We start from the raw sequence: 25,843 nt of genomic DNA, 5'->3' as shown, positions 1-25,843 counted from the left end.
TCTAAAGGAGAAGCCATTTGTTGTCAATGGGGTCACTTACGAGAGAATGTTATATAGCTCCATGCTTATTTCTGGACTGGAATATTGTTGATAGAACTCAGTTTCTCGTTGAACCTATACATTGATAAAATGGCTGGGTAAATGAGATTAATTTCTAAAAATTCTACTTAATATTTCTGAAAGAAAAATTCCATGCCCCAAGATAGGATAATGTTTAACAACTGGCAGGAGGCAGAGGGGGAGAGTTGGAACAACCTGATTTGTGAAGTATTTCAATTTCTTTGGAATAAATATCCAAAGTCCTGAAGTTTAATGGTGTGAAACTGTGCCTATATAATCACTCTGGTTCCCACTTTCAGTACAGAACTCGATAAAGTACATGATATAGTCAACATTTTATTGTAAAATAAACTTTGTGTGTGATGGTTTTACAAAGCTGATGGTAAATGTAAGTGTCCTGAGCTCCTTTAAGGTAGGTTAGGCTAACCTACACTAGTTAACAGTTAGATATATTAAGTGCATTTTTGATTCAGAGTATTTTAAACCTACCTAGAGATAACGATGAAATCTAATTTATCTGTGCTCTCACTAAGGCCCATTCAAGCTGTCAAAGTAAGATAAGCACACAGGTGTGTGTGCCCATGCATGTGCCCATGAGTGCACACGTGCGCGCGCACACACACACACACACACACACACACACACACACACACACACACACTTTGATACCAGCCAGTATTTCATTGATTCTGTGCATTGAACTGAGTTTTTTCTCATTATGATATAATATGAGCAAGTGGGTTGTGCTGATCATTTTTTGTCAACTTAACGCACGCAGATTTATTTGGGAAAATAGAGCTTCAGTTGAGACTACGCCCCCATGATAATGGCTTATGCACAAAGCTGTTGTTACATTTTCTTGACTGATGATTGATGCGATAGGGCCCAGCTCATTCTAGGAGGTGCCACCCCTAGGCTAGTGGTCCTGAGTTCTGTAAGAAAGCATGATGAATGAGCCATGGGGAGCAAACTAGTAAGCAGCATTCCTCTATGGCCTTTGCTTCAGTTCTTACTTCCAGATTCCTGCCCTGTCTTCCCTGGATGATGGACCACAAGCTGTAGGATGAAATAAACCCTTCCTTCCCTAAATTGCTTTTGGTCATGGTGTTTTTCATAGCAATAGAAACGCTAAGACACAAGTCACACCTTTATCTACTACAATAGAGTGATTCAGGGAAATGTACTTTAATTTGAATTTTGATCACTCACATTTGGTATTCAGCTATGATTTTATTTGGTACTTTTAAAACATTACTTTTAAAAACATTGAGAAAAGATTGTGATAATTTCACTCATGAGATGTAAGTCTGTTCTGCTATGGTAATTATCTTTGTCTATCTTAGAACAGAATCATCAAATTTCAGCTACACTAAGATCTTAATCCAAAGAGGAATATTTAACATCTTAATTGCCACAATGCCTCCAACTTGGCATTTTTCACTCGGCACTGCTTTAGTTATTTTGAGTATTTTGTGGTTTCGTGTGAATTTTATGGTCCTTTTATTTCTGTAGAGAGTGACATTGACATTATGATATGCATTGCATTGAATCTGCAGATTGTCTTATTTAGTGTGGTATGGTCATTTAAGCCTGTTGCAGTCTAGCAAAGTGGACAGCATTGGAAGAGATTTTGGTAGGTTGAATAAGCCAGACATAGAAAGAGAAATACCACATTATGTTGGCTATGTCAACTTGATGCAAACTAAAGTCATCTGAGAGGAGGGGACCTCAACTAATGCCTTCATAAGACTGGGCGGTAGGCAAGCCTGTGGGGCATTTTATTAATTAGTGATTTATGTGGGAACACACAGCCCATTGTGAGAAGTGCCATCTCTGGCTGGTAGTCCTGTATTTTATAAGAAAGCAGGCTGAGCAAGCCATGAGGAACAAGCCAGTAAGCAGCATGGCCTCTGATTCTGTTCCTGCCTCCATGGCCTCTGATTCTGTTCCTGCCTCCATGGCCTCTGATTCTGTTCCTGCCTCCATGGCCTCTGATTCTGTTCCTGCCTCCATGGCATTTCTGCCATGTCTGAGTTCCAGTCCTGACTTCTTTTAATGGTGAACAGTGATATATGTGTGTAAGCAAAATAATCTCTTTTCTCCCCAACTTGCTTTTGGTCATGGAGTTTCAATCACACCAAGATTAACCCCAAGTAAGACACACATGATTTCACCAATGTGAGGAAACTAAAAAAATCTGTCTTGTAAAAGAAGAGCAAGGAATAGCGGTCACTAGGGACCAGGATAGGAGTCGTGAGGAAGGACAGAGAGAGGTCAGATGAAGGAAACAAAACCAGATCAGAGGGATGGGCTGCAGGGTTGTATAGCCTGCAGTGTAACTGTAGTCCACAGCATTCTGTGTTCTGACTCAACAGATAAAGAAGAGTCCACAAGTCCCCAGCATATGTAAATTATTCATGTTTGAGGAGATCGAAATGCAAATTAGCCTTATTTGATCATTACACTTTGTATAAATTGTTCTGTACTCCAGAAATGCCTACAAATATTCTTATAGTCATGTAAATTCTGCAGAAGGCTACAGATAAAATTATGAGAGAATGGCTACTAATCTAATGTTTAATCTTCTCCAATCATAAAGTACTCAGAAGTTTGATAGCATGACTTACTCTGGCCAGTTGGATCCAGCAGTTATTGCTCTACTGGACCTCAGTGAGCCTTAGGGAGTAGAGCCCACCTAGGAAGGCCACAGCTCTGGCCTAATAACCCAGTGCTGATCTCAGGCACTAGCTGACCTTTGAGGAGAGTTTGGCATTCTCATTTAGTCTCAGCTCCAGGATCAGCTCAGATCAACCAGTCTTTGCAGGGCTGTCTCTGAACTTGACTGGCTTTGTCCCAATTTTTTTCTTATTTGGGGAATTTGCCTTTTCCCCTAAATGTCCTAATAGGGAATCGTCTCTTTATTCTTATTCAACTTTCACTGACTTTCTTCACACAACTTAACCAACATCTCTTATCTGTTCCCACTGAAAAAACCTCTCCCCTGATGGTTATTTGTACATACAGAGAACTGATAGATGGTTCAGTTTGATAGTTATCAGTTTTAAGTATCCATCACTTCATTGAATGTTTTGAAGAATATCAGTGGGTTTAATCCATCATATTGGAATCCACTCAGTATAGATCAAAGCATCTGAAGGGTTTGAAATCCATCAGGTAATGACTTAAATGTCACTGTGGTTGCTATAGCAAACAAGTCAGGCCATATGTGATTCCTGTGGAGAGAAAGACGCTCAGAATCAGAATACAGAAAAGACATTATGCAGGAGAGGGCAAAGTGGATGAGAAGAATGCCTTGGTGTGTGTGTGTGTGTGTGTGTGTGTGTGTGTGTGTGTGTGTGTGTGTGTGTGTGTGTTTGACATTTTACAAGTTTCCAATAGTTTCTTCTTCATTTTGGGTCTTGATTTTTTTTTTTTCTGTGTAATAGCTTCCAGGCCCAACCTGTGCCCCCGGAGCTGTTCAGAGATGAGATTACTCACTTGCATTTGACTTGATTCCTAGGAAATTAAAACCTTGTGCTTCAATCCTAAGGTCCCCAGAGTCCTGTGAGCTGACCCTAGAACTGCAAAAAATAAACAGAAGACGAAATCATAAGGAAACAAGCCCTTAGGAGCCTCTTGCCCCACCCTGAGAAGAACTTACTTCACTTCTCATGTGATTACATGTGTGTGAGAGAGAAAAGGCAATAACAACAACTCATAAATTCTTCCTAGTGCTGACAAGGGTCCAATAGTTCAGCTCTGATAAAACTCATTCCTTGAAAGAGTGGCCTGAGCATTCTCCATGAAGTTACTGTCTCCATGTAAGAATTTAGGGAAAAGTCACAGTAAAATGATGTTGAAAAGCTAAACCTGAAAGGATGACAGAGGATGCTATCAAAATGAGAGATTCATGTCCATCTTAACAGCAATAATTGTATATTTTAATAAATGCTTAGATTTATGTATCTCTGAGAAGCAACTAAATCTCATGCGATCTATGACTTCAAAAACCGCTTTATCCTGTTTAGGGACACAGTTAAAGGCCACACAGCTAAGTTCATGACTTCCTGACCTGAACAGTCTGACCATGGGACATTGTTTTACTGTGTGGGCAGGAACATTTCCACAGCCTCTTGCAGCTACACCGACAGGAAAGCAATATGAATTTGCACAGCTTGGGTGATCCAGGACCCCTGATAACCATACAAGACACGCTTCTGCAGCAGTTGCCAAACCCCAGATCTCTCTGGAAGCTTCCTTTCCTTATCTCAGAGACTTGCATTGTGAAAATTCCTCATCAAATGCAAGCTGAGATACAGATCATTTTCCTAGGAGAAGGATACTTTTATAAGGCTTTAAAAGAGTTATGAGTTCAAATACTAAACCTTTGCTATAACTTTACTAAGGATGAAGTATCATCTATTGAAACAAGAGTTGCTGCTTCTTTTTCATAAACAATAGCAAAATGCTTTCCTGGACTCCAAAGAGGCTTCGAAAGATAGCATCTCAAATTATCTGGGGAATGAAGGACAGTATAGATAAACAAAGTATCCCCAGGAATCATAAGTCCAACCCAGGTAAAGGATGAAGTGTGTAGGTAAACTTCTTCTGTATCCTCATTGTGGACAGGACTTCTGGGCTAGATTTATTTGTAGCAATGCATTCACTATGTCAATTTGGACAGTTACCTGGGTGTGTAAACTTCACTGCACATGATGCTGTGGAACAGTACAAAACAAAACTTCCCAAAAAGGACCATAGAAAAGGGAAGGAAGGGATAACCAGGGTGAAGGAAGGAATAGACGACGAGCCTTCAAGACTAAGTCAGGCAGGCTTAGTTTGCCTTTATTCTTGCTAGAACTGTAGATGATGGCTACAGAGTCTGTGACACAGATGTTCTTCCTAACAGAGCAGCTGTGCTGAACAAGATCTACCTTCTCTGAGTGGTTAACTGGCAGCTTTATATGGCCAGTTTGTGAGTTCTCTTTAAAGGCATTAAAAATAGAATCTTTACGACTGAGATTTTCTACTAAAAAAAAAAAATAGGCTCTTGATTTCTCAATTTTGCAGGCATGCAGACTGGGAAGCTTTAATAATAGCACATTCCAAGATGATAAAAGAATTATTAAACTTGTTCACATGTAAAGAGTCTATCCGTTGTAACAGCTTGGCATGAATACAGTAATTAGAGCACGCGTGTGCTTTTACCCATCCTTGTGCGCAAAGGCATAAAGGCATGAGGCAGTGAGCATTTACCATGGTAGCCTTGTCTTGCTCCAAATGGAGCAGTGATCCTGTTCCATTCTCCCCATTCTGTAGTAATGGCATGATAGGCATGCTATTCCCCCCTGTAATATAAATAGCAAGATAATAACTGAGAAGCATTTAAGTTGTATATCTCAGTTGTGTAGACATAGACGTTAGAAAACTTTAACATCACATTCCAAGATGAGGGTGAGCTGTTGAACATATGTGCACTTTCAATGTGCTTCTTATAGCAGTTTGACCCTCTTTGTATATTTTAATACATAACTTAGGAAAGCTGTCACTGATATTGTAAGTCATCCATATGTTATTAAATATTTCTTTTATGGGAGTCAAGTAAATGTTATAGTTACAAAAATAAGAAAAGATGTCACTTTGGATGCAACTATAGATAACAAATAAATATTTTAACTAATATTCGCAAAGTGATTTATAATTTTAAAAGCATTTTATATCATTGTGTACATTATAATGTTAAATTTACAAATAGCATTCATTTTTATTTAATGCAATGTTTCTAAGGAAAGCTTGAGAAAAATATCTATTGTCACTGATTAGATCTAACCCTTCCATTTTAAACTGCTTTCTTCCATTTGCAACTATCTTCAGAAAAAAAAGTAGATTCATCCACTGTCTGAAAGTGTCCATGTTAACCATAAAGCATCAAGGCTTTAAATGCCAGTGGCCATGGCAGCAAAGACTTAGTTCATTATCATACCTATGATCACCATGTTCAACTGCCGGCTCAATTGCCTCCGCTCAGATTGGCCTGCCAGAATGTCTGTGGGGGATTGTCTTGATGGCTAATTGATGTAGGCAGGCCCAGGTCAGCTGAAGTCTCTTATCCAATCATTATACTTGGGGCACAGAGTAGTGAAGGCCCCAGGATAGGGAACAGCTTCAGACAGTTCTAAGGTCTCAGAGTCTGCAAGTATGGCTGTTCAAGGCACGTGTCATGTATTCTGATGTTAATAAGTTTGACAAATTAAAAAGTTATTTATCAACCTCTGTCTCCAGAGATTTGGAAACAATAATCCTACCATGTGCCAGAAAGGAAAACAACTGAAAATAGTAATGAAAAAAAAAAATCCCCAATATAGCTGAGTTTTAACTGGTGTCTGGACCTTGGAAAAAATTCAAAAAAAAAAGAACATTTCAGTCTTGGGTGTGCCTGGCTCTCAATGCCATTTCCCTGTGCCCCACTCTTCCTTCTTAATCCTTTTGGTCACCTGAGGCTCTTTATTTCATCATTAAACTGGTTAATTTTGATAATTTTGCTAGGTGGTCTGAATAGGATGTCAGCATTACAGCTTTTGATAGTTTTTAGAATTTTAATTTTATCTCTGGAGATGACATTAACAACTCTTCCCCTGGGAATGATAGGAGAGCATCTTCTCCAGTGATGTAGTTAGGGACAAGAGATAGAAAGAATGGAGGCAGGGATCTGAAGTTCACATGTGTACCTGGATTAGCTAGAGAGAGAGCACCAGCTGTGAGATGGCAAAAATCTCACACTATAGTCATGAAGGAAACAAAGAAACATAAAGTCACACCTATCAAAATGGCTCCTCAAAACAACAAAAACAGCAACAACAGCAAAAAAAAGGTCCCTTTTTTAGTGTGCAGTAGACTGTCCTGGTTAGCTGGAGTCACCTGAGAAAGGAGTCTCAGTTGAGAGTGTGTCTAGATCAGACTGGCCTTCAGGAATGGCGGTGGGAATTGTCTTAATGGTTAATTGATGTAAAAAGGCCCAGTCCACCATGGGTGGCAACAGACCCTGGGCTGAAGAAGAATGCCCTCTAACTACGAGCCAGCTAGCAGCATTTCCTCACGGTTCCTGCCTCACTTTGGTGTGAAATGAGTTCCTCTGTCAGAGGCAATGCTGTGCCGAATAGCAAGCAGATCTACCTTCAGGTTCTTGTCCAGAGTTCCTGCCTTGATTTCTCTCACTAATGGGCCATTATCTATAATCATAAGCCACATAAACTCTTCCTTCCCCTAAGTTGCTTTTGGTCCCGGAATTTCATCACAACAGCAAAAATAAAACTAGAATGTGGAGTGATAACCTCCTAAACAGATCCACAGGCTAGAACCCAGTGACCACGAGTAATTCAGCTCACATGGCGTAAGGGACATGACACAGAAAGAGAATGTGAGAAGATAAGGCTCTGGAGGTTAGAGTACCCAACAAGCCATGAGTGTGTCTGTATGAGGGAGGCAGGGCTGTCAAAGACAGGTGGGGCAACTAAAGCAGACGGTAGCCATGGTGACAAGTCCGAAGTCTGGATTGAGTCTTCCTAGCTAAAATCAAGGCCTTGGTAGGATGTGCTCTTCATGGAGGCTCCAGAAGAGTCTGTATCTGCCAGAACTTGAAAAAAACTGATGTCAGTTTCTTCCAGAACCAAAGCAACAGGCACCAAGATTCAGAGTAGGTCACTGGGAGAGGTTCTGTCCCCTTTTAAGGGCCTAAAAGCATCCAAAATCAGGGGCTGGAGAAAAGGCTCAGTGGTTAAAAGCACTGGCTGCTCTTCCAGTGGACCTAGGTTCAATTCCCAGTACCGATATGATGGCTAAAAACTTTAATTCCAATCCTAAAGAATTCAATGTCCTGTTCTGGCCCCCAGTGGGTACTGCATTCATGTAGTGCATGTGCATACATGTGGCAAAAATGCTCATGTTCATGAGGTAAAATTAATTAAAATAATGGCCTGGAATGGTGACATATGTCTTTAACTCCTTTCTAGAGATAGAGGCAGGTGGATCTCTGCGAACTCAAGGCCATCTTGGTCTACAAAGTGAGTTCCAGGCCAGCCAGGGCTACACAGTGGGACCCTGTTTCAAAAAAAAAAAAAAAAAAAAAAAAAACAAAAAAAAACCAAAAACAAAAAACAAAAAAAAAACAACAAAAAAGCAAAAACAAAAAAAGTTTCCCAAATCATACCACACCTCTCTTGTGTGTCTTCACAGTATCAGTATCCACTTCTATTAGATTTGAAACAGATTTTCAGGAAAGTACAAGAATTTTTTTCAACTCCTTTGATTTTTGAGGGTAAAGAAAACAACAGTACAGCCAGAAGGTCCTTCTTCACTTTTCTGTATTTTCAAGTAAATGTTTCCAGCCCACCTCATACAGACTCCTGCAAGGTTTCCTCCTAGAAACCTGTGTATTGAATCTGAATACTTCCCACATATTTACACATTTCCTACTTCTTTGTCAATTTAGACTCATTCCTAATTCCTGGGTGACAGCTGACATGAAGCAACAGATGGACTATTCACTTCAGACTGTATTTTTTGTGACATTGTAAGACCCAAAGTAGTCTTGCAAAAACTAAAACAGAGCATTCCTTCTTGTGGGGTCCCTCCCTCTCCTTTCTGACATCTCAATCCAGGTAGGGGAAGCATGTCTGGAGGCCAAGCTGGCTTGCACAGTGATTCCCCTATAATCTGCTTCCTAGGGCTGGTCTTCTCTTGTCTTCTGCTTTTTGACCTCCTCCTTCACCTCTTCCTCCTCCCCATCCTTCTTATTCTTGCTCAACTTTACTGAAGTATATCTGACAAGAGTATGCTATATACATTTAAAATATGCTAAGTGATAATTCCATATATATGTGTATATATCTATATCTATATAACAAAACAATTACCCAAATCAAATTAATACTTTATTACTTTGCACAATTATTCTTCCTGCTGTGAGAAAAGTTAAGATATCTTTCCTTAGCAAATGTAAAGGCTGAAGCATGAAATTATCAACTCAATTTACCATGATGAGCATCAGATTCTCAGAACTTACCCATCTCATGACTGAAAAGTTTCTAACTTTGGACCAACATCTTCCTCCACTTCCAGCATGGGGCACATGGCAAATGATGTTATCCATTCTTCTTTTAACCCAGTTTTTTTTAAATATTTTTCAAACAAGTGAGATTGTGTAGTACTTGTGTTCTTGCACACTAAACGTGTTTATCACACTAAATACAATGCCCCTCATGTTGTCATCAATGACAGAATTTCATTTCTTTCTAAGGGCTGAATAATAATCTAATGTTTAGTAATAAACAAGTGCATATTAGACCATTGTTCTTGTATCAGTGGGCATTGCATTAGTTGAGGAAAGCTAATTATGAAAAGCATGAATAGTAGCACATGACATGGTATCTGAAATCACATAATTTACCAGAAGCATAATTATGAAGCATCACATGAAGAATTCCTGGCACTGTATATGATTCTAAATGATAAGATACTTAATTAAATTTCCATTTCAATTCTGGGCCATCATGGCAGCAAGGACATGTGGTAGAGGACTTGTTCACCTCATTGCAAACAGGAAGAAGGGAAAGTAACTGGAAGGGGCCAGAGACAAGATACATCCAGGATCTACCTACTTCTATCAGCTGTATTCCATCTCCTATAGTTTCTAGAACTTCCTCAAATAGTACTGCCACCTGGGGACCAAGCATTTAAAACCTGACCCTGTAGAGCGACATTTTATGCCAAGTCATTGCAGGCATGCCAATTGTTTGCATATTTTGGCTATTGTGCAATGAACATGAACATGCAAATAGCTCTCTGAGATCATTATTTTGATTATTTTGGCCATATCCCAAAAGTTTGCTGGATCCTACTGTTCAAGGAATCTTCATATGGTTTCCAAAGCATTTACAGATTTGCTTTTAACACAATGCCTTTTAGTAGAGCTCTGTTCTGAGAAAACACATGAGGATATTCTGTAAATGCTTCTGGCCATAAAAAGTCTTCCATGCAACATGTTGGTACACTAAATCTTATTTTCTATAAGCTACCTCTTTTAATGCATGGAAATCTGTGTTCTTGGGACAATAGCATGTTATTTTTTAAAGATAAACTTAAAAAATTATTTTAACTCGTTAAAGACATAGATTCTGAGATTTTAAAAAAATCCAGGACCGTGATTTGTTTTTAAGATGATAACCTGATTTTGACTGAGAAAAAAATAGAGGGAACCCTTTACTACTAAGAAACAAATGGTAAGATTTTATGGTGGGCTGTGGTTCATCAGGGCTGCCTAACTGTCAGATTATACTAGCGTTTACTATGCAAAAAATGCAAGAAATTCATTCCTATTCCCATAGGGAAGCACTCTCAAGCCAATTAAATGCACTCAATGATTTCTGAAAGGGTGTTGTTTAAATTGGAACTATCTGCCTATTAAAAACCAATGGACTGCCGGGCGGTGGTGGAGCACGCTTTTAATCCCAGCACTCGGGAGGCAGAGCCAGGAGGATGTCTGTGAGTTCGAGGCCAGCCTGGGCTACCAAGTGAGTCCCAGGAAAGGTGCAAAGCTACACAGAGAAACCCTGTCTCGAAAAAACAAAAAACAACAATAACAACAAAAAAAACCAATGGACCTACAAGCCAAAAACGTATGAAAACCATTGAAAAGAAAAATTTTAGCCCTGCAAATTGAGATCAAACTTGGAAATGAAACTTGAAAATATAAGGTAACATTTAACTTTTAGGGCTTAATATTAAATACCTTTAATGATGACAGTGCCTTGTTTTGCATACAAGTTATAAATGCTATATGTTATATGCTGACATTATTATCCAACTAATACTTACCTAGTCTCTGAAGGTGAATAGTTTTTCTCCTGTGAATCTACAGTCAAATCAATTGACATAGTATTTTATGTTGCCCTTTATCTTTTCAGGTCATTGTACCCATGGTGGTCAATATATTGAGCAGGTTAATTGTATTCTCAGCTTCAGACATTGGATAATTCTTGATCCTGCTGATCTAGAGAGTCAAAGTTTCCCAATGATTTAAGTGACATTGGTCACTAGAACTGGTGAACTCCAAGACTGGGATCTTAAGAATAAACTTCTCCAAATGAAGAGACAAGATCATTCATTGTGATATTATGGGAGGAAAAATAAAGGTTTCAGCTTGGAGTTCCTTGATTTTCCTTGACAAAGTGTTTCTCTTTAATTGTTATCTTTCAATTGTCAACTTTAATTATCTTTAAATTTATCCTCCACTGATTCCCAAAATATGTATGTTCTGTGAAATAAGACTGCTAGAACCTTCTCATCTGGAATTGTTTGTCTAGCATTTCTCCTATTAAAGAGTTCCAAGGGACAAGATATCCCTAAGGGTGCAATAGTGGTACATACATCTCTGTGTTAACCAACAGCTGTCTAGTTGTACTTAAGGCCTGCTCAATAGTAGGTAAATCATCTCTAGTACTGGAAACCTAGCCAACTGCTGGGGACTACTGAGGTCATGGATATTAGAGGAGAACCTACTACCATTTTTCTAAGTCAATGTAATTCCTAGCTCCATTCTAAATACATATTTTTACACCTACAGGTCAGTATAGCTCTCATCTTTCATTAAAGAGACTTCTGTCTGCAAAAGACAGAGATCATTACAGAAAACTACAACTGGTCAAAATGCAGAAAACAACTGATTGTGGGGTGCTCAGCCTCAAAGGATACATCTACAACACAGCTCCTATAACTAAAGCTTGGGAACATTGTGTAAGAGGGGGCTAAGAGATTGTGAGAGGCAGAGGAACAGGAAATCTGCTGTGAGATCATATATGCTAGAAATTTCACAGAAGTTATACCCATGGAGTCTCATCAACATGGCTACCTAAATACGACCTGAACAACCACACCACCAAAAGACACATCAATGCTGGAAAACTGTCCTGAGGCCCTACCCCTAGACAAAGAAATGCAGACAACTAAGAAAAGCTGAGAGTGGGAGAAATAGACTTTCCCTGGATGACTCCCCTAGTTGGTTATTCAATACCAAGGGGTCAGACCTGAAGTCATACACATGTAAGTAACAGAAAATGGACTGAGTAGATTGTATTTGTGTATTCATGTGTTTGTGTGAGTGTATGTGTATGTATAACAATAGAAATTAAAGAGAAAAGAGGTCATGCAGTTGAGAGGGTGGGTCTATGAGGGACTGGAAAGAAGAAAAGGAAGGAAAGATTATATAATTATATTTTAGTTAAAAAAGAAAGAGTTCCAGGAGAATATGCTAAAAATCGCTAAAGACAAAAAGGACACCAGAGTTAATAAAAGGCCATTTCCCAAGTTGTGCCTATGACATTACTGCATGTAGCCTCTTAAGAAAAGTTCACATTCGTAATGGAATTGAAGACACACCTGGGTATTCAAAAAAATTCATCCTGAGGTTTGGCCAAGATTCTTTACCTATTCATGCAAAGAAAAAAAATTAGAAGATTTTCAAAGCAAATATATTTTAAAACAAAGTTTGGCTATAAGAAATAATGCTTTTCAGTTTTCCCCAGAAAATTTCATATGATGAAAAATATAAACCAATCACCTCTCTCATCTTTTTTCATTTTCACTGGTGTCTCAGCTACTTTTCTAATCCTGTGACAAAGCACCATGACTAAGGCAACTTATAAAAAGAAAGCATTTAATTCAGGCTCAGGATTCCAGAGGTTTAGAGTCCATGTCCTCACAGTGGCAAGTATGAGAGCAAGCAGAAAGTCGTGGTACCAGAGCAATAGATGAGAGCTTACATTTGATACACAAGCATGAGGCTAAGAGAGTTAACTGGAAATGGCATACGATTTTGAAACCTCAAAGCCCATCCCAGTAACACACCTCCTTCAACAAGGGCACACCTCTTAATCCTTCCCAAACTGTTCCACCAACTGTGGCCCACACATTCAAATATATGAGCCTATGAGAATCACTGGCATTCAAGCCACCACAGTATGCATATGTCTATTATGTATACCAGGTACTGCATCTGGCCCATCGTTGGCACTCATTATCATCTCTATGATTCAACTTTGAGTGCAGGAAACTGAGACACAGAGAAATTGTCTATTTGATGGCAGTTAGGTAGGTATCTAGAATATCTGACACCAGATACTATCCAGTTGCACTTTACTAATATTACAACTTCCTCATAGAAACTACAGTGAAAGCGTACCCCCAGTAGGCTGATAAGTGAAGAGTTCATTCTCCATGTGAATAAGAAGCAAAAGGCAGCCTGAGTTGTGATGATGAAGACAGAGAAGATGGGCTGTTTCAATGACCTTTGCTTTTATAGTCTTGTGCCCCAGAGCATGAAGTTTCATTTTTTTAGAAGAAACTTAAAGTCCTTAGAGAAACTTTTATTTCTTTTCAGATCATAAATAGTCTGTGACTAATGATCAGTCTCTGCAGAGTAAGATCTTTCACGGGAAAAAATTCCAAACCTTAGGCAACCACAACCTATAAGAAAGTCTCACTGGCTCCAGAAAGAGCAGACATCTATACCCATGCCATTGAATCCTGCAGCACCCCTCCTATGTGTCCATCAAGCACTTGAAATGTAACTACTTTTGATTAAAATGTATTATCAGGTTAAATGCACTTGGGGTTACAAAGAGTTAACAAGACAAAGGTAAAATATCTCCTTGATGACTCTTTATTAAATAGGGGAAGGAAGTTATATTATATAGCAGACTAACTATAGATAACAATAATTTGTTATGTTTCAAAAAGTCAGAAGAATTCTTGGAAGTTTATATATTTTCATTCATTAAATTAATTCTTAGACATTTTGCACATGTAAGCAATGCGTAAGTAGGGCATTTTGAAAGTTTTTATTGTAAAAAAAATGATGAAGGCCTAGAGAGATGGATCAGTGGGTAAAATGCTTCTAATGAGAGCACGAGGACTCACATTCAGGTTCCCAGCACCCAGCTCTGTAAAGGTAGAGACAGGCAGATCCTGGAGGCTCACTGGGTAGTCAACTTTGTATGCTCATCAAGTCCCAGGCCAGTCAGAGACTGTGCCTCAAAAAACATGGTGGACTACACCCAATGTAAGTATCTGGTTCTACTATGAGAAAACTTTCCTTGGGTAAGAGACTCTTTTTTAGATTATAAATAGAGATCTTGGGTCTTGGCTTTTTCTAACTTGGATGTCTCCCTCCATAATCTCCAAGGTCATGACATCCAAGTTAGACCTTTTTGCCAATTCCATTAGTTAAAATTTAATCATACTTTTCTTCCTGTGGAACCTCAAGGAAAAGGTCTATTTTGACAGATACAAAGAAGTCATTTACAAAATTGTTCACTCTTTCCACATATTAAGTACACTGGTTCCCCCAAGAAGACACATAGCTCTCTCCAGGTGTTAACACACATGTCAGAATCCAGGATGCCCAGTGATACATGGCTCTTTCATTTTTCATGATTTGAACTGTAAGATCAGAAATTCAGCCCCCAAAGGACTTAAAAGTGTGTGTGTGTGTGTGTGTGTGTGTGTGTGTGTGTGTGTGTGTGTGTCTCACAGAGGAGAGATGAGGCATTGAATGAGAAGATGGAAATATGATTGAAAATATTGAGAACATTTTTAATAAGAACCCCAGGGGGAAGAAAAACATAAGCCAAGGATAATGAGAAATGAAGACACAGCAGTAACATAGAAAAAGAGAAGACATAAAAATCCACTAGTTGACTCAATGCATCTAAAATATCATCATTTACATGGACCATATTACATGTGTGAGTGATACAGAAGGGGGAGACAAATAGAAGTTGGTACAATGCGCTGTTTAATCAATGTGGAAAAACTGAGTGAAAAAGTTAGGAATGAAACAAGCTAGAGAACAAAATAAATCTAAAGTGTATGCACATGTATGTGTGAAATTGAATCATAAAAATAAGTTTCTCCTTTCCAAGTTTCCTATGTTAAAGGTCAATCCAGGAGAACTTGATGCTCTGTATGTAGCTCTCCTTCCCAAGGGCATAAGTGTAGCCCAAGTTAAACAACCTATATATAGAAAAGAGCAGTGCCCCCAGGAGATGATGAAGGCTTCATTCACGAGTAACCAGACCTCTGACCATTCCAGGAAGCCCTTAACCACAGTTCTTTAAGGCTGGATGCCATAGCCATATATGGACCTCTACAGGAAAAGAAAGAGAATCTTTCTGGAGTCCTAGCAAATGCTGTGCTTAGGATCTAGTCCCTCTTCAAGCCAGCTCAGAGAATCAGAGGAAAAGGCCTCTGTGTGTGGATGGAGACTAAGTAGACCAGAGAAAAGGGGTGTCTTGTTTGGTTTCCTTTTCTGTGGAAAAGAACCAGTGTTCTGGGGTGACCCATTCCTATGTCTCAGAGGGCACATTTTTCTGATGTGAACTCCACTATCACCCTGTCTGCACTTGGTGACTCACAGTAGAACTGGCATTCCCAAAGCATTTGCTTTATCACTGTTGAGAGACCAGAGCAGTGGTCATGTCAGTCTGGCTCAGTCCTGGAGTTTATCCTGTGCTGGCTGTTCTCAAGGCAAGCTGCCATCTCAACATTTCTGTGCTGATGGAGAAAACTGACAGGAAAAGAAATCACTTGAATTTGAATAAAAGGAATCTGAGGTGATATGTTGTGTACCCTAATAAAATTGCCTGAAGATCAGAGAACAGAACAAGCCACTAGATTAAACATAGATGCCAAGCAGTGGTGGCACACACCTTTAATCCTAGCACTCAGGGGCAGAAATCCATTTGGATCTCTGTGAGTTCAAAGCCACCCTGGACTACATGAGATTGACTCGGTGTAGGAGAGAAACAGAGCCAGGCAGTGGTGACACACATCTTTAATCCCAGCACTTGAGATCTCATGCCATTGCTTGGGAAGTACACACACCTGTAATCCCAGTACTAAGAAGGAAGTGATGTGGCTGAGAGGAGAAAGGGATATAAGGTGTGAGAAGACAGGAACTAAAGGCTTTTTGACTGAAGCCTTTGGGCTGAGGATTCAGAGGCATTCAAACAGGATTTGTGGAGTTGGCGAGGTGAAATGTAGCAGTGGCTTGTTCCTTTGTCTCTCTGATCTTTCAGTATTTACCCCAATATCTGGCTCTGGGTTTTTTTTTTTTTTTTTTTTTTTATTATTATTATAAGACCTTTAGAAATTCAAGCAACAGGAGTCACTTGAATTTGAATAGCAAATGCTTTGATTGGGATATGTCTCCACAAACCTCACAGTTTGGGAGACTATGGAAGTCCACTGGTACAGTAACGACTGCTATGATCAGGGTATTGTGAGAGTATAATTACTATTATTATTATTTATAATTATTGTTACCACCCGGGTTTGGGTTCAGAATGAGGAAAAGGGTAAGAGAATTTTGTTCTGGATATTAAATTGAATATGTTTGTGGAACATTCTGTATTAGAATCAGAAGAGCAGCAACTGTTTGGAGATCTTCAGGCTATCATCTCCCTCCTCTTTCAATCCACCTAGGAATTCTATCCATATCAACACTTTTGCATTCCCACATATGAATGTTAGGAATGTACACGAACTGTACATATACGGGGGTCTAATTGGAATTAGTTTCCACAGCTATGGAGGCACAAACCCACAAAACAGGCGGCTGGAAAGGAAGATCATGTGGCCGAAGCCCCGGGGTTCCTGGTGAGGTGCGAAGCCCTCAGAGGCCGAGAAGTTTCATAGACAAGAGAAAGCTCACCTGTCTGCTTGACCTCTCTGATTCTCTACAAATGGCTTCCTGTCGACAAAGGAAAACACACCAAGGTACTCTCTGTCCAAATAAAGTCAGCCAACTAATTTGGGCCTTCAAATATGTCTGAAAATCCCCTTTGCTGAATAATGTAGCCTATTGTTGATTGAGCAACTGGGAGAAGGCCCATGTGCGTGTATGATTCTGCCCTTCCTCAGTTTCCCCAAGAGAGTGACAAGCCTGCACTCATCAGCAAGCTGCTTGAATAGGAAAGTCGGAGGAATGTGGTCCAGCCTAGCCAAGTCCCAAGTCCACACATCACAGTCATCGCACATTCCTAGGGGATTACTGGCATGTTCTGAGGAAACTGGGTGAAGGATGAAAGCAGGTGATAAGCATTTGAGTTATACATAGGGAAGTGAGAGGGTGATTATGAAAAAGGAATTTCTCATGAGGAAAGGAGAGAGAAAGAAGGAAGAGTGAACACTGGCGAAGGTCCACAATTAGGGTCTTGAGGAAGAACCTGAGAGGTCAAAGAGAATCGTGGGTGAAGAGCACGATGGGATGTAAACATGGAAGATGAGATTCAGAGAGAGCAAGGACATGCCATGTCCCACTTAAAATATTGAACCCTTTACCTGCAAAACACAAATCAGAACGGTACGCAATGACCTTTCACCTAGTTTCCCCCTGCTTATTCAGCCCCTCTTCTGTGCTCATGGCCATCTGCTCTAACTGTTGCTGGCTTTTCTCCCCAGCATTGACTAATTAACTGTTTCTCATCTTCAGTTTTACACCATGTGTTCATCCCTTTGTTTTCAAGCTCAGAGGCTCAAGACATGGAATGCTTAGCGAGGTATGAGAGAACGGGTCACCATTCATTCATTTATTTGTTTCAAAAAATGTAAGTCATTTTTTCTTCTTCTGGGATACACATGGAGAGATACGTGTGGGAAAGTCTGGCTTCACATTGTCATGTGGTTGTGACTTAACAGTCAAGAAGAGACTACTGTTCAAGTTCTTAAAAATGGTCTCTGAATCTAAAATGTGGGCTAAGTGAGGACCACATTAGGGTGAAGGGGTTGAGGTGACCTGAAAGTGCAGAGACTGTGTCTAGAATTTGAAACAGACAACGTAGGATGCACATATCCAGCTCTAGAAATTCTCATTCAAGAGCGCCTCTTAACCTTTGTGACCAAAATTCAGGGAGAAAGAAAAACTCTGATGTCAGTGGCCAGTTTCTCAAAGGCACCACTTAAATTCTGTACTCAGGCTTCATTTCTATGCTGATGACAGTCCAACGTCACTCGTTCTTTCCTATGGTCCTTTCTTGTGTGTAGTCAATTTTCCTAACTATTGCTCATTATCTATAATGCTTTGTGGGTTGCCTTCACCAGTGAATTACTAAGACCCTGGTGCCATGCCCATCTGCTGTGCTTGTTCAAACACTTTCAACACGAGCAGAGGAGAGGCCAGAGATACTCAGTAGAAGGACCTTCCCTTTCACTGTTCATTTGTCATGGTACAGAGCTCATTCCTTTACTTACCTGCTGATGAGTCGACTGACAGACATTTCTTACCATTTAAACCCCCTGCTGCATTTATCCCCTAGGAGAAGTGTTCTTCCTCCAGGAAATCAGAACTCTAACACTGATCGAATCTCAGGGTTGATATCCAATTCTATTCTCAGTAAGTTTCAAGACTATAAAGATAATTTATTCAAGACTACTTTTAAATTGAAGGCTAATTCATAACAGGAGATATAATTTTCAACAAAAGAAACCTGAAACTCCTAGACAGGAATCCACCATTCATCAAGATGAATCTAGGTTTTAGGGTGAGGATTCTAATTTTGTCACCCATTGTCAGTGTGAAAAGAGATGAATTATCAAATCTAGGCATCATTCACTTCTTCTACAGAGTCAGAACTGTCTACTTGGTGGTATCTGAGGTCTGAGGTAGAGCTGCCTGAAAGAACTTATATTGGATGACATTCGCTACAAGAATTCCACCATCTCAATGTGACCAGGAGTTCTCAGCAGGAAGAGGCTGTCCTTGTCCCTATGCCTCATCTCTGCTCCCCTTTCTTCCTCCCTCACACATAATCTTGAGTGCCCTCTGGGAAAGATAACCTAGGAAACCACAAAACAAATACAGAAGTGTTTACATTTTCTCAGCAACAAAAATAGCCAGAGTGACTGGTCTTTCTCAAGACTCCTTGATGCATGACTAAGAGACTTTTGAAATGTCTTTTAAGTTTTCCTACTAGGGATATTGGTATTTCCCCACCACCTCACTCCCATCATCTGAAGAGTTGTGCCATTTCTCAGAGGGTTGTTCAGGCCTTCCTATGTAGCTATTTTGGGAAATGAACTAACCTCTTTAGCATGATGAGATGTGATACACATGAATTTTAACACTGGGTCTCATGTAGAGTGATGTGTAGATATGCCAAATATGTAAGCAGAGGCCATATGTTGGAGGTGAAATTGGAAGTGAGAATGAGAAAATGAGATGGGGGAGGGGAATATAGAGATGGAGAAGAGTTTCCTGTGTTGATAGAGTGGGAAGTATAAACAAGGATCAAGTGACACCACTAATAACTTAGCCTTGATTCGATAGAGAACTTTTCTTTTCAGTATCTCTATGAACTTTACATTCACTTGACATCTTCTAGGCATTTATTCCCTCATTTAGGAAATAGGAATGACTTTGGTCATGGCTTCATGGAGCTATTGAGATAAACGAGAGGGATGACAAATGTTAAGTGCATTGGACAATGAATGCTACTAATTTTTAATGGAACCCCATTTATTTCCCCTCCAAAACCATGCCTACATGGAACTAGACTCTTGCAGATCAAAGAAATAGTTCATTTTAGGTTCTTCACTGTTTATACAATGGATGGATAGTGTTTATTACATTCAGCATGCATTTTATTCATTATTTTACCTGCTTGCCGATGAAAGTTTAAAAATTATGATTGCTCAAGTAGGCCCAGGATGTGACATTCTTGTACCATTGAAATGAGCACCATCATGGTTAATCTTGGTTGTCAAGTTAGCTGGATCTATGATAAAATAAGAGGCAAGCCTCTGGGCACACTTATGGGGATTTTCTAGATTAGGTTAATTGGAGTGAAAGGCCCACCATAAATGTGCACTTTCTGAGTGGTGGCTGAGTGATAGGGAGGGCTGTTGGAAAATTCTTTTGCTCTTTGGCTGCTTGCCTTTGCATCTTGTTGGCAAGTTCATCTCCTCTGTTCATGAGTTTATCTACCTTGTTGAGAACTCAGACTAATACTGGCATTCTACCAGTGAAACTAAGACAGCACAAGGGAGGTCTTCTCCTGCTACACTGGGAGTTCAAATGTCAAGTAAAGAGGTGAAGAGCAACTTTAGAACCAGACTTTGCCTACCAAAGCCTAGCAACGCATCCGTGGGGATTATGAAAGCAGCAATGGAGGTCGTAAAGCCAACAGCTCTTTGCCGGGATCAGCATTGTAGTCAGTTGAGGTTGTCTCAGGGTAAAGTAGCCCCTGCTCCCCAGCTCTTCCAAAGGGTCTTTATGTATTTGTTTTCCTACATCAATTTTCTTCTGATTGATATGCAGAAATTAATACATTTCTGGTAATTTGTCTGAGGACCGAGTGGTACAACACCAGCCTGATGGCCTATGCCTCATTTCTTACACTGTGATTTCCTCATAGCTATGGTTGCTGAATACATGGGCAAAAATGGTTTGTGTTTGAACTTCTGATTGCCATGTGTAGCTCTATGATGAATATCACTGTTAAAAATAAAACAAAGCAAGTGCCCCAAACAAACACAATCAATAAACCCCTACATCGAATCCCTTCCTTCACAAATTTCTTTGCCTGACACTGGGAATGTTTGTCACCCTATGGAAGTCATCAAGAAATTCAAGACTGCCACAGGTCACTCCAAGGTGTGATTCAGTCCAAGTCTGAGGGCAGATCATTGCCAAAATGTTTTCAAATTGTCTTACTCTTCTGTTTGGAGAAACAAAATCCTTGGATATCTGTAGTCACAATGTACTCTTTTTTTTTTTATCCATTGCTTCACACATCTATTCAGCCATTGTTTGTTGAATGCCTATTACTATAACTGTATCTTTTGTGTACATGTGCCAGAGATCCAACCAAGGACACTATACACACAAAGCATATACTCTATCTGAATTACTCCCATTGCCTATATATAGCCCTTGTTCTAATAATCAGTCACTAACAGACCCCTAAAGTGTGGTAATGTTTATGGAGGAAAATTGAACAAGTAAGAACAGAAAACATTTTTGTAAAAGGGGGCACAGCAGACCCTCTGAAAAGTGACAGTAGTTCACATCTCTGAATGAAGAGAGATTGAAGACTATGAACATATTGGGGGAAGAGATCTCTGTGCAGAGGAGCAAGTCCAAGGGCCTAAGCTAGGGGAGAGACTAAGGAGGCAGGTAGGCAAAGAGACCATGGGGTGGAGCCTATAAGCCTTGTAAGGACCTTGTATTTAAAGAGAGATGAGAATGATATTACCTGCCTTACATTTGAGGATAAGACTTGCCACTGGGTAGAATGAAATGTTTATGGAGAAAGAATGAAGGAAGGAGGGCTGTAAGAGTTTATTGCAATAATCTGTCTATCAAACAGGAGAGAGGGGACTTAGCCACTGCCTCTGGGAGCTATACTCTGTGAAATTTTAAGGAATCTCTGAACTGGAGGCAAAGCAGGGTTCAGGCCTTGTGTCCCTTCGGCAAACAATCAGTGAACCATTATAGACCCCTGGAAGGGTGTGACCATGACAGAGGTAGTTCCCTTTGCTATAAGTCAATTCCTGAGCTGGGACTCAGTAGGAGCCATCAACAAACAGCATTTCTAGTACCTGTGAGTGATCGACACAGAAGTTATCACTTGGCTATCATTAAGTTACCCCTCATGCTATCTGCTCCCGTTTCCTCCCTTCTTCGGCTCACGTGGAACTGCTCTTCCAGGACACTTGGCAGAATCTTTTCTCTGGTGCAAAGGCTAGCTTCATGGTTACAGCCAAAACTTGACCTATTTGACATTCATTTTGATTTCTTCACACTTGGCTAGCTCTCCTGCTTGTCGCAGTGGCTTGTGTGTTGTTAAGGCAGCTTGGGCATCCATTGACCCAATCACTGTGGCCTTTTGCCGTGTTTGTCAGTTTCTTGTCAACACAGGGCAGATGACAGTCATCAGATCAACTTCCCTGATCCTCCATGGTCCAGCAGCCTCACCTCCCCTAAAATTCATACTCATCTACTCTCCCTAAAGCTGGCCATTGTTTTTGGTTTCTAGTCTCCTGGCTAAGAGGCCTACTGTGAAGGGGAGGTAGTGATATCTTAAGATTTAATACAACTCTTATGTTCGTGGATATTTATCCCTCCTCTGAAAAATCCATAAGAAGTAGAGCTGTGATGCTAGAAAGCAAAAGTTCTCCAAGTGAGTCACTGGAAGTGAAGAAAAGCAGGCACTCTTCTCCCATACATGACTCAGGCTTATGGTTTTCGAATTATTTCGTTAACTTTGGTAATTCAATATGATATAATGATGACTGATAGAACATTTATGCTTCATCTCCAAACTAGAATGAGACTGGCACCTTGATATGAAAATTAGATTCAATAGTCAGGTGGAAATACTGAAGAAAAAAAAAACTAAACTTAAATGAAGCAGGCAGTGAAAAATTCATAAAAGCTGATAAAAGCTCAGCATGAAGAAGGACTTGAAGACAAGATAGAGGAACTAGATCACCCAATCAAAGAAGATATTAAAACCCTCAGGAACAGAATATACAAATGGGATCTCATGACTCTTCTTTTTTTTTCTGTACAGCAAAGGAAACTATCGATTAAGTCAATAGGCAGCCCATTGAATGGTAAAAAGCTATTTCAGCATATGATCAACAGGGGATTAGTGTCTAGAATATACAAAGAATTAAAAACTAAACACAAAGAAAACAACTTAATTACAAATGGGCAATGAAACTGTAAACAGTTTTTAAAAGAAGACATACAGAAGGCCAGAAAACACTTCTAAGAGTTAGACATTTTTTAGCCATCAGGAAAAGCCAATTAAGAATCTACTTTATGTTCCATGTCACCCCAGTCAGAATGGCTGTATCAGTAATACAAATGATAACAATGCTGTCGTGGGAGTGGGGAAAGGAGACTTATAGATACTATTGGGAGTGTAAACTAGTGTATCCTCTTGGAAAACAGTCCAGATGTTTCTAAAATAAAGGGGGGGGGACTAAAACTACCGTGTGACCTTGTGACCCTGCTATATTCCTGGGCATATAAATAAAGGAATCTAGACCCCGTGAGAGGTTTACTGGCACCTCCATGCTGATTGTTGCTCTATTCACAGTAGCTAGCAACCTGAGCGTTCTTCACCTGATGCCTGGATAGTGAAAATATGGTACATATGTATGACAGAATTACTCATCTGTAAAGAAATATTAAATTTATGAGTAAATGGGTAACACTAGGAAGAATTATACTAAGTGATGTAACCAAGGCCCAGAAAGGCAAATGCTGTATATTCTGTCTCATATACAGACCCTAGAATCAAGCTTTTAGTTTTGTTTATTTAAATTACATTTGGAAACCAGGCAGCAAGGAAGGAGACATTGGAAGAAGCTTCCCTTAAGGGAGAGGGATAGTAAAACAGATAAAATGTAAGTAGAGAGAAGAATACTGGGAGTGAAAGGGTTAATCAGGCAGGAGGGTGGGAGTGGAAGGGTGTAGCTAGAGTTTTTCTGCCTTGCCCACAGTCAGGACAAATCTCTGTCACCCACCAGTCCCACAGCTGCTCAGACTCAACCAAGTAAACACAGAGACTTATATTTCTTACAAACTGTATGGCCGTGACAGGCTTCTTGCTAATTGTTCTTATAGCTTAAATTAATCAATTTCCATAAATCTATACCTTGCCATATGGCTCATGGCTTACTGGCATCTTCACATGCTGCTTGTCATGGTGGCGGCTGGCAGTGTCTCCTCCCACCTTCCTGTTCTTTCTTTTCTCCTCTCTGTTAGTCCTGCCTATACTTCCTGCCTAGCCACTGGCCAATCAGTGTTTTATTTATTGACCAATCAGAGCAATTTGACATACAGACCATCCCACAGCAGAAGGGTTAAGTAGGTAGGAGGGTGGGAGTGGAAGGGTTAAGCAGGCAGGAGGATAAATGATTGGGCAGGTGGGTGGGAATAAGGAAGGATTAAGAAAAATGAAGGGTGTGAGTTAGCTATATATAAATCTATTATCTTGTAATGAAAACAAAAATACCAAAGGACATCCAAAGGAGTTACCCTGTATGGCTGGCTATGCTGCCATAGGCTACTAAACGAATTTCTAGTCCTAGATGTAGGAGTCTTCCACGGGAATTGGTCAGGGAGGCTCCAGAAGTTCCTCAGACAATCCAGATTTGCCAGTCCTCTTAGTTGCCCACCTAACACTGAAGATAATGCACACCTCACCCAAGTTTTAAAAATGTTAATAGCAGAGTATCTTGGTTCTAAGTTAAAGGCGGTAGAGTTTGGTTCATCATCAAGAACATCTCCCCGAAAGCACTGCATCCAAAGAGATGGGGCTTAAGGATTATGATCTGATGATATGGCCTGTTAAAGATAGATGGGTAGGTTAGAATTAGTGAAGGGCAACCAAGATCAGATTGCCATGATAAGGTCACAATCTGCAGAAGCAGAGCTAACCAGCTTTCAAATTCTGAGTTCACAGTCTGAGGTGTAGGGCTGATAGAACAGAAAACCTAAAGAAAAAGAGATGGGTCTTAAGGCTTCATCTAACAGCCAGGACTGGGTAAGCTGGGGGTGATTCTCCTTTATAGTGGTTCAGTCAGGGCAGCTAATCCCTTTTCTGGTCACTGCCTGCTGTGGTGAAGTGATTTTAGATCCACTGTTAATCTGCACTGTCACTACAGTTTAGAAAATTCTATTGCAGAGAACTCTTTGAGAACTTCCAGTAAAGTAAGATAGTTTATGTATTCTAGTTTTGGGAAAGAAAATAAATCTTGATTGAAAATCTAAATTTGTCTCCTACTTTGGTTAATTATATTTTTAAATAAATTCATTATTTCATCTTTTTTTTAAATAGTGTTACTTTTGTAACTACTAAAACCTCAGCTCTAGAGTGAGACTTAGATGGTTCAGGTTCTTTTCTGTGGGAGTACAAGATTGCTCAGCAGTTAGAGGTGTCTGCTGTTGAGCCTGGCAAACTGAGTCTGGGACCCTCATGTGGAAGAGGAGAAGACCCTCCTTCAATCTGTCCTCTACCTCTACACATGCACTGTGGCACAGGCATGTCTAAACACTGCAAAAAAACAAAACAAAACAAAATACGTATTTCCTGTGATCTTTAACAAATGATTTAATTTCTCTGCTCTTCAGTTCCTTCATTTACTGATCTATGGTAATTATTTCTGTGGCACGGACATTAAATGAGTTAATACATGTTGTTTTAGTCAGGGTTCTCTAGAGTCACAGAACTTATGGAATGAATCTCTCTACCTACCTATCTACCTACCTACCTACCTACATACATACATACATACATACATATGTACATACATATGGGAATTTATTGGAATGACTTACAGGCTGCAGTTCAACAATGGCTAGTTGTGAATGGAAAGACCAAGAATCTAGTAGCTGCTCAGTCCCACAAGTCTGGTGTCTCAGCTGGAATGGATGTACTGACAAGGCGAGAGCAAGCACATGAAGAATGAACCTTTCCTTCTTCCACTGTCCTATATAGGTCTCCGGCAGAAGGTGTGGCCAGCCTCAAGGTCTGGAGTAAAGGCATGTGCCATTCAGTCTCAATATCTGGATCAAAGGCATGTTGTCCTCTTGCTTCAAGATATAGATCACAAATGTGCCTTCCATTTCTAGATTATAGTTCATTCTAGATACAGTCAAGTTGACAACCAAGAAAAGCAATCAACTTGTAAAGTTGTTTTATGGAATACCATGAAA

The sequence above is a fragment of the Peromyscus leucopus genome, chromosome 4 (assembly GCF_004664715.2).
Source record: "Peromyscus leucopus breed LL Stock chromosome 4, UCI_PerLeu_2.1, whole genome shotgun sequence".
Lineage (NCBI taxonomy): Eukaryota > Metazoa > Chordata > Mammalia > Rodentia > Cricetidae > Peromyscus > Peromyscus leucopus.
The sequence above is the reverse complement of the archived record's forward strand: the minus strand, read 5'-3'. Positions refer to the sequence as shown.